At 47.4% G+C, this 19,522-nt stretch overlaps 1 protein-coding gene and 1 long non-coding RNA gene across 6 annotated transcripts in view; one reads left to right on the top strand and one right to left on the bottom strand.

The window, feature by feature from the left end:
* Window positions 1-18,509, top strand: part of LOC309865929 (nucleoporin p58/p45-like) — a 58,281-nt gene extending 39,772 nt beyond the window's left edge. For 4 of the 5 annotated variants that reach the window (XM_082732946.1, XM_082732945.1, XM_082732943.1 and 1 more), the window contains one exon: window positions 6,740-7,133. The gene's annotated coding sequence lies outside the window, so the exon portion shown is untranslated. Of the gene's footprint in view, window positions 1-6,739; window positions 7,134-12,084; window positions 12,317-16,176; window positions 16,266-17,737 lie in introns of those variants that run through there. The other variant, XM_082732944.1, reaches the window with a different exon arrangement.
* On the bottom strand, window positions 1,725-3,753 carry LOC309864256. The gene is made up of 2 exons (XR_014311417.1): window positions 2,749-3,753; window positions 1,725-2,022 (listed from the first exon to the last, which is right to left on the bottom strand). It is a non-coding gene; the product is annotated as an uncharacterized lncRNA (long non-coding RNA).
* Window positions 18,510-19,522: the final 1,013 nt, after the last annotated feature.

Here is a 19,522-nt window from a genome sequence, read left to right as displayed (position 1 = left end):
GGCCCCGGGGCCCTGGGGGCGCTGGGCGGGGGCCTGGGGGCGAGGAGGAAGCGGGAGGCGGCGCCCGCAGACCTTCTCATCCTCCGAGGGTCTCCAGCGGGGCTGCGGCCCATGCCCTTCCTGCCCGCTGCGGCAACCGCCCACCTGCCCCTCCGGGATGGACTCCGGCTCTCTGGTGGGATTCGTTCCGCGGGGGTCTCTTGCGCCGGGGTCTGAGGGGGCTGGAGGCGCCGGGGCGGCCGCGTCTGTCTGGGTCACCCGCTCGGGTGATTGCGGAGCTGCACCCGCGGGAGGTGCCCGGGGCCAGAACCGGCCCCTGCTGCCCCTGCTGCTCCTGCTCTAAGGTTTTGAGAAACCAGGACTCTCTTTTCTAAAGTGGACACGAGTTAGAAATTTTGTATTTCTGTCGTTTATTTCCACTGGCAAAGTGTGAGGGTTCCTGTCTCCCCACGCCCTCCCCAACTTGCGCTTTGGCCGCCCCGGGGCTGGGCCGTGGCCTCTCACCCTGCTTGGGATCTCGTGGTCCCCAACGCCAGGGACGCAGAGCTGCGCGCAGACTGTCCGAAACGTCCACTCAGTTCGTTCACCGACTTGTACACTCTCTTCTCTCACCGATGAGGGATAGTTGTTTATTCTGATAGACAGATGAACTACAGATCTATTCTCCCAGTCTGTAGCTTTTCCTCATTTTCTCAATAATATCTTTTGAAAAATAAAAATTTTAGATTTTGATTGTCTGCTCTATCAAATTTTCTTGTATGGACCAGCTCTTTGACATTACATAGAAGAAATTTTTGTCTAATGAAATGTCATGAAGATTTTGTAGTCATTTATAATCTGTTTCTTTCTTTTTTTTTTTTTTAAACATACACTGTGCACCCAAGGTGGGGCTCAAACTCATGACCCTGAGATCAAGAGTTCAAGGCCCTACTGACCCAGATTTCGGTAACGGAAGTTGCTTCTAGAAGAGGAGGAGGAAAGGAGGCAATACCCGCGACTCGCGCGTCTCTGTGCTCTGAACGTGGCTGAGCGGCAGGGACGAAGGCGCAGGGAAGCCGCCCAGCGAGCCGCTGCAGGCTGAGGGTGACCAGCCGACCTCAGGGAGGACTGGGTCAGGGCAAGGGTCGGGTTCTGAGGGAGCCGTGCGGGCGGCCTCGCGTGGGGAAGCGCACTGTGCGGGAACGTGCTGATGCACGTCCACGGACCATCCCGGCCGTGGCCGCTCCCCAGCTAAAGCGCTACGGCATCAGGCCCTGCGGGGTAGCGGCTGCCCACGCGTGAGGCGCTTTACACCCACCGTGGGGGTCAGTGCTCACCAAGCCCCGGACCTTCCAGGTCAGAGGACACCAGCGGGCTGGGGGCTGCGGGGCCTGGAGGCGGCCAGTGAGCGCGGACGCGAGTCCTCCGATGGGGGTGGGTCCGGGAACGCAGGGCCACAGCTGACCGGAGTCACTGTTTCCTCAAATCCCCGCCGGCTGGCGCACACGAGCGTGGGCAGGACAGCATCCCTCCTGCCCTCCGTCCGCGCGGCGCCAGGTCCTCGGAGGGAGAACGTCGGGGCGGATCTCAGTCTCCTGACCTGAATTCGGTCTGGAAGGTAGAACCAGTGGACTAGTGGACGTTTCTGCAGTCCGGCCGCTGCGGACCCCTCACAAGCAGAACACTGGAGAAACTCGATTTGGCCGACTGAAGGCTCCTTCCGTCTTACAAATCTCACACAACACTTTAAGAAAGATACTTATTTAACGGAAAGACCGTAATTACTTACAATCTGAGAACCCCACCTAATAAACTGGTTTCAGGAACAAGAGGACACTGCAGGGCACTAATGTCCGTCTCCACTGGAGGCCGGAGCGGACTCGTCCCAGCAGCGTCGGGTCTGGCAGCGTCCGGGACGGGCAGCACCCCCCATCCTCCGTGAGGTCTGGGACGTGGCTTAAAGGTAGGCGCAGAGCCGCTCCAGCTGCCCGGGGTTGGCGTCACTCAGGAACAGCAGCTCCTTTTTCCCTTCTTCTGTATGAGCTAGAGCGGGGGAGACACACAGCTGGCAGTGCTGTCGGCAGTGCCGTGCGCCCCAGAAGATTCTGTGCGCAGAGGCTACGTGCTCCAGACGGTGTTGGAATGTGACGACCGCTCCCGGAGACCCCGCTTCTAGATCCTTTCTCTCAGCAAGCGACTATTCTGTCCGTCTCTGTTCCTCTGCACTCCAGCACGTCTCCCTCTGCTCCAAGAACCTCACCCGGCCTTTCAGACTTTGTCGCACGCCGACCCCCTCAGAAATCTCCGCGCCGTGGCCCCCGGCCCACCGATGCTGCAGCTGCCCTTCCCTCCAGTCCCTGGTGATGTCCTCCACGGCCGCTGGCTCACTCTCGCCCAGGGACAGGACCACCACGGCCTCTGCTCCGCTTGCCTGTGCCTGGGCCGGGGTCAAGGCTGCGGTGTGCGGCCGAAGGCGCCGCGTCCACAGAGCAGGATGGGCGGAGCGTGGATCTGGCCTGGCGCCGGCGGGCCTCACTCACATCCAGGGCTGGGCTTCGAGCCCGAGCCTCTTATTCTAGACTGACGTGAGGTGGTGGGAAGAAACGCACCGTCTAGTAACTGCCCCCCCCCCACCGCCACCTTTCTTGCCGTCTGATAGGCCAGAGAGAAGTCGAGAAAAAGGGAGAAAGACCACGCAGGCCGCTGCCGTGGGAAGACATCAAGGCTCTGACTTGAGGGAGCTCCGTGAGCAGAAACTCGAGAACCAACCTTTCTCATGCTGCAGCCAGCTGTTCTCCAGGTAGTACTGAATGCAGAGCTCAAACTCCTCTGGGCTGTAGTTGGAGACCAGGATGGGAACAAAGGGGTCCAAGGCATCAAATCCTTCCTGGAGAAGGAAGAACCGTTCAGTGACGAGTCATCAGAGTGACCTGACCTCAGCGCGTCCAAGGTGCCCGCTTTCCTTCTCTGCTCCTTGCTCTTGGCCACCCCGCCGCACACAGGCGCCACGCACGGCAGCTGGCCACTGTCGTGCGTGGCCTCCTGCATGGTCCTTGTGCCAGGGTGATGATGCCCACGGGGGAGCTGCCACCTGCTGTGCAGACATAGTGACAACTCCTTTGTTTACAGTTCTGCCTTTAGTAGTCAAGCCACTTAGTTCACAAACAAAACAAGGGCAGTGATAAGCCACTAAACGGCCCCCACTGAAACTAGTCCGTCACCAAACCGCAGTGCAGCTTGCAAGCACAACAACGAAGGGACCAGGGACCGAGCTCACTCCTGAGCAGAGCACCTGGACCAACGACCCCGCCCAGGACGACAAAAGCCCGGAGCTCGGGCTGCGCCCCAGGGCCAGGCCGAACCCGGAGAGGTGATGGCTGAGCCGGGATGCGGCTCACGCACGCAGAATGGGGCAGAGGGGAGGCTGCGCTGCGGGCGGTATCACCCGAACTCAAGGGGGTTTCACAGGAATCAGGGAATGTAGAGTCGTGCGTGGGTGTGCATGTGAGGACGCGTGCCCAGAGCATGCGCGTGCATGTGTGAAGGCGGGAATCCTGTGTCCTGGGTTCTCACACTGCCCTGGGGGCATCGAGGAGGGGACCGCCCAGACGTAGGAAGCACACAGCACTCGGGTCTTGGAGTCTAAATCCAGCCCATGCTCAAGACAGTGGGGGGAATTCAGTTCTACCTCCTGAAGAAGGCAGCCTATTTTATTTTTTCTAAGACTTAACTTATTTGATAGAGAGAGAGATCACAAGCGGGCGGGTAGAGGGAGAGGGGGGGAAGCGGGCTCTCTGCTGATGTGGGGCTCGATCCCCAGGACCCCGAAATCATGACCTGAGCTGAAGACCTTAACCCACTGAGCAACCCAGGTGCCCTAAAGGGGCCCTATTTTAAACATTTTGTTTTAAGGTATGCTCTATGGGGGCCTGGGTGACTCAGTTGGTTCGTGGGTCCGGGGTCCTGGGATCGAGCCCCCATATCGGGTTCCCTGCTCAGCGGGGAGCCCGCTTCCCCCTCTCCCTGCTGCTCTGCCTGCTTTTGCTCTGTATCTCTCTGTCAAATAAATAAAATCTTTTCAAAAATATAAAAAATAAAAGTAGCCTCCAGGGGTGCCTGGGTGGTTCAGTCGGTGAAGCGTCTACCTTTGGCTCAAGTCATGATCCCGGGGTCCCTCCTGGCCACAGTCGGCCTGATGGGCCCCGCCCTCCTAGTCTGTGCCTGCTCTGTCAATTAAATACATAAAATCTTTAAATGAATAAAGGTTCAATACCCAAGGAAAAAAAAATTGGATACAGATACTTATATATGGATATCAAATATAATATATTGTTCAAGTTGTTTCTTTGTGAAAAACATCTTAATGTTTTGGATTCTGAGAATAACATGTATTCCATGTCTGAAAAGGAGATTAAGGAAGACAAAATACAGAAAATGAAGAAGGAAGTCAAAATCACAGTCAGTCTAAAGTCCATAAGATAGTGACATTAAAGTTTTGAAGAACATCGTTACAAACATTTTTCTGTATATGCCTACAAATAAATAGGTACATATTTACGTTGGTACTTACACATGCAGTCAGCTTGCAAATTCTGAGTTTGCCACCCTTTCTTTACGTCAGCTGTATGTTGTGGACTTCTTACCCTGAAAATAGATGCACCATGATATAGCTGTATAGTAGGCATGTTGTGCTAAAACTTACGTAAACACTCCCCTGTCAACAGACTTTAATGTTTTGTTTTCAAGTTTAGACATTTTGCTAAACTTCCCTCTAGAAAGATCATACTGATATATACTCCCAGCAATAGGGCATGCCACTTTTTTATGAAATACAGGTATTGTCATTTAGGCATCCTGCATTTTTAAAAATCTTGACTTCAACAGAATTCTTTTGTTGTGCTTGAAACCCTGAAGTGTTAGATAGGCATTTAGCTTAAACCTAAATGTTGGCCCATCGTTTAAAGCTTATATGTCCACTTCCATCACACACCCAGAATTTTGTCTTTTAAGAAATCAAAAAAGATCAGGGATTTGTTTGTTAATAGGTTTGCATGAGCAGGGGTCTTCCCATAAAGCTACATTACTGGTTATAGAGTATTTGGTAGTGGTGAGGGTTAGGCAGTAAAGCAAACAATTCTTAATATTGAAATGAGATCACAGAGGGGCTTCTCACCCTTCACATTGTGTGATCTAATACTCAGAAGTGTCAGAATCTCAAATATCTGGATTGTAAGTGTTCTACTTTGGCATTTACCTGTTATATCAAATCCCCAGACTCTGGCCACATGAGAAGTGTTATTCTTTCAGTTATTTTGTAGAATTGTCTGAAACTAGTTTAATGAAATACTTGAATAAGTAAATGACTTTAATAGGGCCTTAAAATTGGTTATCACTCAGGCACTTGGGTGGCTCCGCGGTTCAGCATCTGCCTTCGGCTCAGATCCTACATCGGGCTCCCTGCTCTGCAAGGAGTCTGCTTCTCCCTCTTCCTTTGCCCCTCCACCCTGCCCTCTCGCTTTCACTCTCAAATAAATAAATAAAATCTTTTTTTAAAAGATTATGGTTTTCACTCCTTTTCCAACTTGAGAACTGAAACTGGAGTGATTTCTTAACATTACTGACTGCAGTCATAGGGGAGGGTTCTACTTTCCACCACAGCTTCTTGAAAGCAGGCTGTCAAATTTTCCCATTGAAATGATAGTATACTTGGAAAGTTGTAGTCATGACCAAGAATCAGCATCAAGTAGACCAGGCCTGTACATTAAAAGCAAAGATAAAATAGCTTTAAATAGGATAATAGATGTGAATCGGTGTTTCAGATCTAGGTCTATAAATACATATAATGGACCTCTAAATTCAACGTGGTTGTCCTCACCTCTAAAATTACATTTATGTGTGAGTGCACGTATGACATATATACGCACACAATATGTAATGTATATAAATACTAATCCTGTTTTACAGGACCTTTGTTATCATTCTTCTCAGGACTGTTTAGGCTCATCCCTATTTTCTTTTTTTTTTTTTTTTTTTTTTTTTTTTTTAAGATTTTATTTATTTATTTGACAGAGAGAGGGATCACAAATAGGCAGAGAGACAGACAGAGAGAGAGATGAGGCGAAGCAGGCTCCCTGCTGAGCAGAGAGCCCAATATGGGACTCGATCCCAGGCCCCTGGGATCATGACCTGAGCCGAAGGCAGAGGCTTAACCCACTGAGCCACCCAGGTGCCCCTCATCCCTATTTTCGATTCGAACCTGTAGTGTGTGGAAACAGAGCTACACATAGTTTTATTAATTATTACTCTCAAAGTAGCCATCTTGGAATTTATTTCAGAAATCACAAAGGATTGTAATCCAGTTTTAAATCCGTTCATCCTTTTATCTTCTTTGCTCTCTTTCTCTCAGTTCCAAGGCCAATTTTGCAGGGGAGGGAAGTATAAAAAGACAGTTAGCCTTCAAGATATCATGGGGAGATCAGAACCCAGGCTTTGCTTTGGTTATGTCCTTGGTATTTCCAGGGTTAGGGAAGGTTTACCCAAGAGGTCTGTGTGTGGCTCTTTTACCTGCAGAAGTTTTAAAGTATTAGCTCCTGAAATGAACTCCCTCATCTGCCCCACCCCCAGCAGGGGCCTGCAGTCCCCACTCAGGTGAAGCTCTGATACAGCGATGATAAGTGCATTGAAAATGACCCTCCCTATAATTTTTTTAAGTGAGAAGCATCATTAATGACTGGTGGTTATATATATGTGTTTTCTCCAGCCTAGTGGTGAGAGGGTGGATTTAACAATTGCTAGGCCGGGGAAATCCCAGCCTGGTAACCCTGTCCAAGACGCAGGAGCTCAGAGTACCAGCCTTCACCATGCACAGCCGCTGTACCACAACAGACCCAGCTCACACAAGGTGAGGCCTTGAGTTTGCATGTTTTCATTCATCTGCCCTCAGGGAATCCTTGTTACAAACTGGTAAGATTTAAATGAGGGCTGTTACTCTGTTGGAAAAGGTGAACACAGGTGTTTGGGGGTGTGGAATGTGTGTTTGGCTACCTTGAGGGTCCCTGTACAGTCTGTTCCTCAGCCAGTAGGGGTGGTTTCTTAGTAAGAAGGTCCCTCTGCCAGATTGATGAGAAGTGTTTGATCTTCTAGAAAGACTTCTTTGTTTGTTTCTGCTTGAAAGTGGGATTTATCTTGGTTTGCTCATTCAGTTGTAACAGGAGGTTATGTAACTGAAAAAAAGACAATGACCAACAAGTCCATACTTAGCGGTTGGGCAGGTTGCCTACAACAACAGAATTCTCTATGTGAATATGAAGCATAAATCATACTTTCTAATAGGTACATGCAAAACACATAAAGCATTTCTTTTTATGTTACAGTTTATAGGAATACTACCCTAGATTGTTTTAAATTCCCATATGTTGAGCTTTTTGCTGCATCTTTCATATTTCAGTGCTTTTATAATATATTCCTGGGTCATTTATCTGTGCCAGAAATTCTGATGCTGTCTCACTTTGGATGCAGAAATCAGTAGAAATCAAAAAACAGTGACACTTTACTGTGTTCTCAGTATTATTTACTTCATTTGATCTTTCATTTGAACTCAACTTCTAGTAGGCCAGAATTTTTAAAACGATGCTATTTACCAACTGTGTGAAAAATCACACATCGGAAACTTCCTATAGTTTTTTTGTTCGTTTGTTTGTTTTTACTTCCTATAGTTTTTAAGTAGACCAGTAAATAAGTTTTTATTTAGCAAAGCAATTTAATTTTACTTAAGGAGAAACACATGACTTGAGAAACACATGTTTAAGCTAAACACGTGTTTAGCTTAAAGTGGCTTCTTTTTTTTTTTTAAGATTTTATTTATTTATTTGACAGAGAGAGATTACAAGTAGGCAGAGAGGCAGGCAGAGAGAGAGGAAGGGAAGCAGGCTCCCCAGCGATCAGAGAGCCAGATGTGGGACTCGATCCCAGGACCCTGAGATTATGACCTGAGCCGAAGGCAGTGGCTTAACCCACTGAGCCACCCAGGCGCCCTTAAAGTGGCTTCTTAATGTAAGTACAATTTGAGAGAATAACTCTGTAATGTCACAGGAGCCCAAGAAAGCATCATTTAAAGGCACAAGTATTTTTGGCCCATCAGGTTTATCTGGTTTTCTGAGCTGAAGTATAGACTTGTCACTGGTCTTTGGTCAGTTAAAACTTTTAAGAAATTATAAGCACAAACTTATTCTTATTTTTGAACAGAAAACAAAATGTGTGAAGGGAACCTATAATTTTGCTTTCACAATGATGACTACAAAAAGCAGTTATTGTTTCGAAAAGGAATTTGAATAGGAGTTGTTCATATCGCTGGTCCTTGCTTTACAAGTTACATATATATACATATTCCTAAAGAATCATAATTAAGGCAAAAGTTGGTAACTGAATCCATGAATTCTACAGAAAGTTGAAATATGGGTGCTCAAAGACAACACTACAATTTTAAGACTGTTTTAAGAACTACCTAACCGGGGCGCCTGGGTGGCTCAGTGGGTTAAGCCGCTGCCTTTGGCTCAGGTCATGATCTCAGGGTCCTGGGATCGAGTCCCGCATCAGGCTCTCTGCTCAGTATTCTTTAAATACTCCTTATTTAAAGAACTACCTAACCATTTCAGCATTCATATAGAGGACTATTTATGTCCTTTTGTTTGTTTGGGGCACATATATTTTTCTTTTTACTAGTTCCTATTCCTTAATTTTAAGTGGTGGTGTTTTAAATAGCAATGCTGAATTCGTACTCTAGGTGCTCTGTAAACCTGATTGTTAGAACAGCCACATGAAATGTAATTTTAAGCATTAATTTAGCAATTTACCATTAACATACAGCATTTGTGATGTCAAATCCTAATTAAAAAAAATAAAGGTCTCCTAGGGAAAACAGATACAAATTATCAAAACAACCTGTTCAGAGGATAATCATTGTTAAAAATTAAAGCACACATTACTCTATTACTAAGCCCCTGCATAGCCCCTGCTTGGAAACATTCATACAGTGTTAAGCCCTTAGAAGTTTCCATGAAGTATACCAAGAGTAATCTGTGAAGTTTGGCTAAAATGCATACATCTCAGCCATATAGAGGAATAAAACAACCACCTCTAATTGACTCGATACCTGACAGACACAAGCATTGAAGTCAGTGTGCTCCCAGCTGAGTTTACCTGGATTGTCTTCATAATAATGTGGGTCTTGCCCAGTTTTGAAGGATGAGAACATAGATGCCATATGCTACAATACCACCTGTAGACATTTACAGGTTTTCTATGAGGTCAAAATTCTAGGAACTCTAGGCTATTTAAGTAGTGCTCTCAAGAAAATTTCAGAGTGTGGGTTTCAGGAGCAGAGAAGAGCAGACACCCCTGCAGGTCCAGGGCTTGACTGACACGTCATACCTGTCCACTCTGAAGCAGTGTCACTAAAGGAAATGTTACAGTTCTAGCAAAAGAATTCATCTAGTTCTACTGTTGATATTGTTAGTCGTGGTAATAGTTATCTTGTTATCTATAGTATGCTCTTATAGTATATGTGTTAAGGAACCTTTTGAGATAGGAGCTTCCATTATTACACTTAATGGGATAGCACCCTTGTAGTGTGGATGCATATAGCATCATGCTGTATGTATGTATATACACTATGTGTGTATATGTGTATTTTTTTTAAACTTGAATTATTTCAAATCCCAGTGTGATCATGCATAGCTATATAATTTGGAGCAAATTACATGACCTTTCTAATAAGGCTATTCCCTTGTTTATAAAATGGGGCCAACCATAGGATTTACACTCAGGACCATTGTAATGAAATGTAATGAAACCATTAAAATGAAATAATACATGTGAAGCCATTTGCTTTACACATAGTAAATCTTCAATAACTGTTAGTTACTATTGCTATTTTAATATTAATATTGCATAGGTACACCTTGTTTTTTATAGCATTCTAATTTTTAAAAAAGGTGATGTTTTAAATTTTCCTTTTCTTCTAGCAGTGTCCCCATAAATAGAAACAAAAAATATCGGTAAAAATTGCTTTTTCCTAAGAACACAGTTTGTTGGAAATTTTTCCTCTTCCTTAACTTTTTCAAAAATTCAGTTATTTCATATCCTTATAGCTTTCCGTGAAGGTTTTGAAGATCAGTTTGCACCCGTTTCATGACCGAGCATTCTCATGAGTAAGAAACAGATCTATAGCTTTTTTCTGACAGTTAACAAAATCTACACTTTACTTTTGTACTATTCTGTCACCATTTCTTTCAAAGAATAGAGGAGAGAGAGAGAAATAAAATTAATTAGCTTGTCTTCAGAATCTTAAAACTCAAATGCATTATTTACTTTTGTAGAATTGGTCTTATTTTGACTTCCATATGTCAACAGTCCTGAGTTTTTTCTGTTCCATACATAGTCATATGAAAATACAGCAGTCAACAGTCTGACATTGTGATCCCCAGTGTTCGGTGTCATGTTTGTACCATGAAGAACTGTGTATTATTTCTACAGTAACTGATTTTAACAGTGACTTTATCATTGCCATGGTATTTTTTCCTTCAGTCTCCTTACTTTACTTCAGCTATGTATTATTTATTTTCCAATAAATTTTCTTCTCATGTGTTAAACACATTACTGTAAAGAAGGAACCACATGAGACCCTGGCAATGACAGTGGCGGGGGACAGAGGAAGCAAGAGTGGTGAACTGCCCATCTTTGTAACCAGTGTGCCAGCTCATGGCTGTCTGGCACGTGATGGCCACATCAAAAGAGGTAAGATAGGGAGGGCTGGGAACAGTGAAACTGTTCCCATCTTCTCCCTGCATGCAACTCATGTTTGAACAAAATAACAAATATTCCCCAAATTTTCTATTAAATATGATTTTTTAAAAATCTTTTAAAATGTCCCTTCCATATATAAGTGTAAAACCTCTCTCTAAGGTTAGAAAAATGCCTAATGGGAAGGAAAATTGCTGCAGTTTGATGATGTTTCTGGGTTTTTTTTAAGATTTTATTTATTTATTTGACAGACAGAGATTACAAGTAGGCAGAGAGCCAGGTGGGGGGGGGGGGGGGGGAAGCAGGCTTCCGGCTGAGCAGAGCCCGATGCAGGCTGGATCCTAGGACCCTGGAATCATGACCTGAGCTATAGGCAGAGGCTTTAACCCACTGAGCCAACCAGGAGCCCTTTCCGTTATTTTCTTTTTTTTTTTTTTTAAAGATTTTATTTATTTATTTGACAGAGAGAAATCACAAGTAGACGGAGAGGCAGGCAGAGAGAGAGAGGGAAGCAGGCTCCCTGCCAAGCAGAAAGCCCGATGTGGGACTCGATCCCAGGACCCCGAGATCATGACCTGAGCCGAAGGCAGCGGCTTAACCCACTGAGCCACCCAGGCGCCCCCTTTCCGTTATTTTCTAATGTTTTTTTAGATCATTGGATTATTTTATGTTGAAAAAGTCCCTCTAAAAAATAGAACACTCATCTTTTCCTTCCTAACCTTTTATATAATCCTTGTTGCCCCTTTTTTTATTATTATTAAATTACTTGGCAGGGAAAAAAGCACATTTTTTTCTTCCTTAAGCAAAAGATGCTCAAATCACAAGTTTCATTTCTTTGTGTAGACCCACGGATCTCTTCTCTTTAAGTATTTTGATACATTCATGCTGAGCAAACTCTGTAGGACTATCTTTATCTATAAAACTGTCTAACTCTAAAACAGGATATGTTAAAAATTCATTTCTAAGAGCAAAAGATCAAATAATTTTTGAACAGGAAAGAACTATAGAAATCACTGAAGCCCAAAGAAGAGAAATGAACATGCCCAGGTCCTACACATTAGCATAATGAGGTCTAATGACTTGGACTTCCAGTCGAATCACAGTGCCTCAAGCCACATTTTTTCCTATATATGATGAAATTATCTTAAAGTTTTGAGTTGTTATGGAATGTTTTCCATGAATTGGATTTTCCCCTCGATATCGTAAGAATGACAGAGATGTGAAAAAATTACAAATAACAGAATGTATAGGGAAGATAATGACTTGGTAGCTCATCTTATTTTTCTTGTTTATTCCTTTGGACAGGTGATATATTGCTGAATATCAATGGCATTGATTTGACCAATTGAAGTCACAGTGAGGCCATGGCTATGCTAAAAGCCAGCGCCGTGTCCCCTGCTGTTGTCCTGAAAGCACTTGAGGTCCAGATTGTTGAGGAGGCAGCCCAGGCTACCGAAGAGCAGCCAGGTCCCTTCAGCGAGAATGAGTATGACTCTAGCTGGTCCCCGTCATAGGTCATGTGGCTTGGGCTTCCAAGGTACTGACAGCGTTTCAGCAGTTTCATGGAATAATCGTAGTGACATTTCTCAGTATGGAACACAGTTAATTCATTCGTCCAGGTTGTGAGGGGGAAGGTCCTGTCCTGGTCAGAGATGAAAGTGGCAATGGCATATCAAGTTATAGAAGAAAAGGGTATTTTTTTCCTTCGGTTATTATATTTTAAAAGATAAATTTAAGGGGCATCTAGGTGGCTCAGTCGGTTAAGCATCCAACTCTGATCTCAGCTCAGGTCTTGATCTCTGGGCCATGAGTTTGTAAAAAAGATTTTTTTTAATTTTTTAAAAATTAAAACATTCTTAAAAAATAAACCATTTACCTTATTAAAGGTAAATTTAATAGTAAGAACTAAGCTAAAAAGACTTGGTGTATCTGTTTATAAAAATGAATAAAGCCATTCTGTCCATTACTATTAACAAGGTTCTCAAGTGGACCAGCCATGAGATTTGGATGTTCATGCTCTTGCTTTAGAAAAGCTGTCATTTACCACCACGTGTACATGCTGAGACTTCATGTGCATTTTTCACTAGAAAAAAACAGGTCAAAGTGTGGGGCCTTTTGAGAAGCTTTTCTAAAACCCCTTTCTTAATCTTGTTAACTCTCTCTAAAAAGGCAGGATGTCAAAACTCAGTTTTTACTGGACATGAGAGACTCTTTCAGCCAAACCACTGGTGTCCGAGAGTAGGTCTTCTCACCACCTTCAGGACTGTAACCCACCAGGACATTCTGTAGTTGGTCATTGTCTGGTCATGAAAGTGTTTCAGCTCCTGATGAGTGTTGTATATACTTTGGTATTGAAGTTGGAAGAATGTGTATTACTGTCTTTGTTTCTAGATCACTTTAGAGGAATCCTAAACCTGAACTATGAGGAAACATTCTGATTCTGAGCCAAGTAGGAAAATGACTGATTTTTTTAATTAAAAATAAAAAGGAGGAATGCCAGTTTCTGAGACATCTAGTTTCATTTGGATGTAATTTGTAATAACTAGCATTTTTATAGTGCTATGTGATATATATATATATATATATATATATATATATATATAGTATAAAAGTATTAAAAGTAATTTCACATAAGAATAGCAGAAAAAGTCAGGATGAATGGAATTCATCTGTCTACCATCTAACTAACTGACTTGTCCTTATGGTAGTGAAAAAGACCAAAAAGGCCTGAAACAGTAACAGAATTCATATCTCAGGGCCCTGTAGGCATAGATTAGAATGGTTGCTATGAAACCATGGCCATTCTACCTAATGGTGAGGGGTCAGCCAGCAGAGGGAACTCATTTATCCTCTGGAGTACTCTGCCTGATACACTGACCTGTCACTTGAAACCCAGCATGTCAGAAAGGCCCCGTCCCACACCAGTGGGGGAAAAGTTGTCTCCTCAGCGATGCAGGAGCTGAGCGTGTGCACACCACTGCTGGTGGCCAGGCCGTGCTGGCCCTCCTTTAGTTCTTGTTACCTCGTGTTCTGGGCCAGCTCTGCAGTCAGCTCTTTACCACTTGTGTTCAGAGCATTTTCAGGTGAATCACGAAGAACAATGATATTTCAGATGAACAGTACACGGGATAATGAAATCTATTTGGGGGGTCTGCCTGTATCGAAAGAGTGTCTATCAGTCCAAGGTCACTATTCTGTGGACTCCTGGGGGTCGTGTGTTGTGTGCAGACCGGTATACACAACCAGGTATTAGGAGGGCCACTGCTCTGTGGGTACCGGCGGCTCTTTCCAGCACATCACAAAACACACAGGGTAGCAGCTCTGCTCTTTCTCAAAAGGGAGGGTCTTTCTCTGCAGTTGGCTGGCGGTGTACCAGACAAAACAGTTATTTGTTTTGTGTTGTGCTGTTTTGTTGTTTGTTTTGGCAGAAGATTCAGAATAACGAAAATAACCTATATGGTCTCTAAAAAAGTTTGAAAAGCGGGGAATCACTCTTATGTTCTGCAGACACACACAGAAGGCCATGTTGTAGGATTCCAGGCAGAGGAAAATCCAAGTCGAGCTAAAGTGGCTGAGACAGAGAGAAGAGCAACGGTTGCAGGGACTGGGGGGAGGGACAGAGCAGTGAGAGATGAGGAGCGCGGGTGTTTCTGTGATGGAAACGTCGTAGAATGACATGGTTGTGCAACACTCTGGATGGACCTAATGAGACCTCCATATCCCACTGCAAAGGATGTGAGTAAAATTTTATGTAAACTCAAATTCTATTTTATTTAATAAATAAATCTATGAAGTAATTATAGAGGTGAACACAGAACACAAATATGATAAAGTAGGAAATGACAGGGGAGGGGGAGCCATGCTCTGGAGCTGCAGCCAGCACGAGCTGCTGCTCGGGGGCCAAGCCTGCTTGCTCCACAGAGGCAGGGGGCAGCAGCTCGGGGGCAGGACCCTGCTGGTCATCCAGGAAAGGCAAAAGGCCAGGTGGCTCTTCTGTTGCAGAGAAGTGAACGAGGGCCCTGACGACCATCTGCCCTGGCCCCAATGTGGTGGGGGGGGTCACTGGTCATCCTGACCCATGGTGAGCTGCCGCAGCAGGGATGGTGGGGACCAGCTCAGGCCCCAGAGGGGCAGCGGGTGCCAGAGTGGCTGCTGGAATGACTTCCTGAGGCACATCCTGATCTTGCTGTGGGGCCGGTGCTGTAGCTCCAAGAAGAGAAAGCATCATTAGCTTGATTGACTTCCCTTTTGCCTTTCCCTTTCCCCACCACTCAGCGTGGCCTGCGTTCAAGACCCAGCCCCTGGAAGGTGTCCCCAACGGAAGCCCATGGGGACAGGGATCTGAGACAACTCACTCTCCTCGGCCCAACTCAATCTACAGAGTCTTCCTCAGGGTGGCCCACCCTGCCTCCTCCTCAGGCCCATATCAGTCACCCCCAGTCCTCCTCACCCCCAGCCTCTGGCTCCGTGGCCTTTCTGGGAGCGTGTTGCCTTTCTGGAAGCAGAAGCTGGGCATGGCGCTGAAGGTCCGAGCCCGGCACAATGACCTGCATGTAGGCCAGCAGCGCATGCAAGCTGGGAAACTCTGGAGGCTGCACAAAATCCCCTGGATACTTTTCCACCCAGGTGTTAAGGATGGCATAGGCGGCCCTGGGGACAGACATGGAGGCAGAGAAGTCAGAGGTCAGGGTACCCATCCAAACCAAAATCCCAGGGAACCCATGTGGGAACCTGGGCCCCTGGGCTTCCAGCTCCTGTCCGAGACCAGTTGGACTCCTTGTCCACCTGCGACCTGGCAGTCCTGCCCGAGACAGGCCTGCTCCCACACCACAGGCTGGCCAAAAGCCACTAGGAGTGGGAGTCCTTGATCAATGGGGTGAGCATTTCTGGACTTCTTAGGGGAGCTGGACACACTCCTCATTCTGTCTCCTTGCCAACGAGCCACTTGAATTCAACTGCAGGTGCCCAGGGAGGGGTGGTGTCTGGCCTCTTAATTACCCTCCCTGCTCTCTTGCCTCTGCTCCATGAAGATCCAACAGAGGACAGAACAAAGGGACTCTGTCTCTAGCAAGGCCTTCACAAGAACCTCCGCATACCTCCACCGTTACCTCCTCTGCCCATTCACTAGGTGCCATGAGAGTGGGTCTGTTTCCACTGAAACTCATCTCCTACAGGGTGTGGGATGTCTGCTCCCTGAGCTCTACTGGGTCACCACTCTCCCTGAGCCCCCTCTGAGCACCCAGTGTGTAGGTGCAACAGACTGCTGTGTGATGGCTCCTAAATCCTGCCTTATGCGTCCCAGAATTGGGGTAGAGAGAGGGCAGGGAGGGGGCAGGGATGGAGCATGACCCTCTCAGGGGTTGAAGCTGTCCTCCATCCCCCTCTGCTCTCCCACAGTGCTCACACACCTACACCAGCTCCCCAAGGCACCTTCCCAGTTTCCAGTAGAAGCTCTCAGACATTTACCATAAAGCAAGAATAACGAGGTGAGTGTGAAGGTCTGGCAGCCCCTCGAACTCACAGTACCCTCTCTACCCTGGTGGAGAGTGAAGGCCCTCCTAAAGCAGCCAAAGCTTACTCACATGTTGCGCTGCTCCTGGGGTCCACCAACCTCGCCATAGCTAGAATAAACGCATCCGAATCAGGAGGAGGCCAGGAGGCATTGCATGAGATGTCTGTGGATGTTGGCTCTCACCGCCTGACCCTCGACTAGCCTGCAGCCCTGGGGTGCTCTCTGTTCTGTGCAGGGATCCCATCCAGCTCCTAGATAATCGCCTCCACCTACTGGGGCTTCCTGAATGCTTGCTGAATAAAAGGGCCCCAACCAGCCCATCACCGACATCTGAGTGGGCCTGGCCCCTGCTCACCCCCAAGGATGCTTGCTCTGGATTCACCCAGACACAGGCCCCAGAAGGAGTCTCAGATCTCCCTTTCAGTGGCAAAGGAGCCCAGCTCAAGATCATAGTGAGAGTCAGGGATGAGGCAGAGGCTTCATCATGAGGGGCACAGGAATGAGCAAAGAGCATGCCCACAGGCCCTCTAGCAGAATTTTCCACTGGCGCAGGCTCCCAGGTGTCCTTTCCCTACAAGACCCCACTGAGTCCCTATAATACCTCTGCCCCAGTTAGGAGCAAGGGAAGCTTGGGGACCTGCCAAAGTCTCACAACCAGGAATTGGCCAAATCCCACAGAGCAGTTAGGGGCAGGGGAGGGTGCTCACCTTGCAAAGAGGAGGTCCAGCACCTCCTGGGTGGTGGCAAAGTGACGGTATGTGTCCAGAAAGATGTGGACACTGTAGATCTTGTCTGATGATGGCAGGCACCAGGTGATCTATTGCGGCCTACAGCTTGTCGGCCTGCTTGACCATCAGCACCGAGGTCTTCCTCCTCTTCCTGGTTGAACGATTTTTCCCCTGAGGTGAATCAGAAGAGACATGAGTCAGTGCTGTGGCCACCAAGAGGGTTGGGGCTTGGAGGGCAGAATGAGCCCCCAGATCTCAGGAAATTCTGCAAGAGGTGGGACAAGAGAGCCCAGAGTCTGAAAAAGAATCGGGTGACTCAGTGTCTCATTGGGTTCAGCCTAAGGCTCTTGGGTTTGCTTCAGGTCATGGTCTCCGTGTCCTGAGGCTGCGCTCCTCATAGGGCTGTGTCCATAGGGCAGTGTCTGCTTGAGGATTCTGTCTCTCCCTCTGCTTCTCCCCACTCTCCCCCTGTCTCTCTCTCAAATCCATCAATCAGCCAATCAGTTAAGAAGCCTTTAAGGCAAAGAGAAAATGTTCTTGGTATCCATACAAAGAATTGAAAGAAATGACGTCTGAACTTGCTAGTATCTCGGGTCTCTTTGTGAGCGGAGTATGGATAGCATGTCCCTGCATGAGTGGCATGGATCCTGTGATTTCTGATAACATAGCCATTTTTTTTTAATTTTTCTGAAAGACTTGTTATTTATTTATTTGACAGAGAGAGAGGTCACAAGTAGGCAGAGAGGCAGCCAGACATAAAGGGGGAAGCAGGCTCCCTGCTGAGCAGAGGACCCCCCACCCCCCGAAGTGGGCCTCGATCCCAGGACTGTGAGACCCAGGACCCATGACCTGAGCTGCAGGCAGAGGCTGAAACCCCTGAGCCACCCCGGCACCCAACATAACCCATTCTTGAGACGAGAACACAGAGATGTTTAAGGCGAGAGGGCTTAGGATAAGAAGGCATGGAGGCTGTAGGATGCAGCACTGTGCCTTGGCCAGAGAAGGGGATTACATCCAGTCCTGCCCCAGTAAAGGGCTCCATGACTGTGATCAATGACTGGCTTTCCGGACTGCCGTGCAGTGCAGTGCAGTGAGGCCCCTGTTCCTTTTCCTTGGGGAGGGTCTCAACAATGTGTTCCATCAATACAAAAGCGCAGAGCAAGAGACAGAGTACCATGGGCCCCATGTCCCTTTGGATCAAAGTCTCCCAACTCACTCTTGCAAATGATCATTTGCAAGACTTGCAGAAGCTGAGGAAGGACTGTTGGGCCAATGGGGACACCTGGGAGCACGAGTTAGGAAAATGCCTAGGCCAGGGCAAAAGGAGTCTAGATCAACAGGATGAGACCTGGTCTAAAGTCTCTTTAATGATACTCCTATAAGTATGTGGACAATGGCTCTGCTTCTGTCCAAGGCGTGGGCAGGACCATGAGGGCCAGTTTGGGGAAGAGATGGGATGCAGATTCATGGGAGTACAGGACTCTAGGAGGCCAGGCTGGCTTCTAGAAAGTGGGGCCCTTGGTGCTGCATCGGCACCCCAGGGATCGGGTCTCCCCAGCACCTGCACTCACCCTGAGCCAGCACCAGACTCTGTTGGCCATGTGCAGCTTCTTGTCCTTCGAGAAAGGAGAGCAGGGGATCTCCTCGTTCACCTCCTGCACCATGTCCTCTGGAGCATTCTGTAAAGACAGTGCCCGGCAGCCAGGCAGGAGGCCTTAGAGCCCTGTCTGGAGGCCTTTGCTAGTCTTCAGACCCAGGGCGCTCCATTCCAGACACACCACAGCCCAGGTGGCAGACCCCTCCCCCAAAAAGAGAAACATGGCCCAGTTTCAGGGCCTTGGATGTGCTCTGGCACAGCTAAGAGACACCTCAGGAATCCCCTGTGCACCCGGCCCACCATGACATTGGTGTGAACAAGAAGGGATCACCAGGGTATCCACTGTGCTCACCCTCCTCCAGCCCATGGGCGGGAACCCCCACATATCCCTCCTCCCCTCAAACTCCAGAGGAAGGGATGTGGCTTCCCTAGGACGGTTCAGAGGGGTGGGCATCGCCTAGTTTCCTCAGTAGTAAGTACCTTATGGTGTCTCCCTCAATGTCCTAAGGCATTGGGGGCTGGTTTCAGCCAATGTCTGCAACATGGAAACAAGCCATTTTCCTGGGGTTTCTGATACCCAGAGCCCCGGAAACTAGGTACACAACAGGAAAACATCTTTCTGTGTCAGATATCCTGAGTCCAGTAACCCTGCTACCGGACTAGAATGTGGGTACCTGGTTGCAGGGGTTCCAAGTTCTGCAGGCCTTTGTGGTCAAGGCAGTGACATCACTGCCTTAGGTCCCCTACCAGGGCCCACTCCTGGTTAGACCCCTACACGAACAGTGCTCCCGTCTGCCATCTCCTCATCCCCCTTCTGCATGCAAGGACACATCTTATCTGTACACAGTGACCCCAACACACCCCTCTCCACAGGCCCCCAGGGAAGGTCTGGGAACAGCCAGGGCC

Source organism: Mustela nivalis, assembly GCF_964662115.1.
Source record: "Mustela nivalis genome assembly, chromosome: 5".
NCBI classification, from domain to species: Eukaryota; Metazoa; Chordata; class Mammalia; order Carnivora; family Mustelidae; genus Mustela; species Mustela nivalis.
The sequence above is the reverse complement of the archived record's forward strand: the minus strand, read 5'-3'. Positions and strand labels throughout refer to the sequence as shown.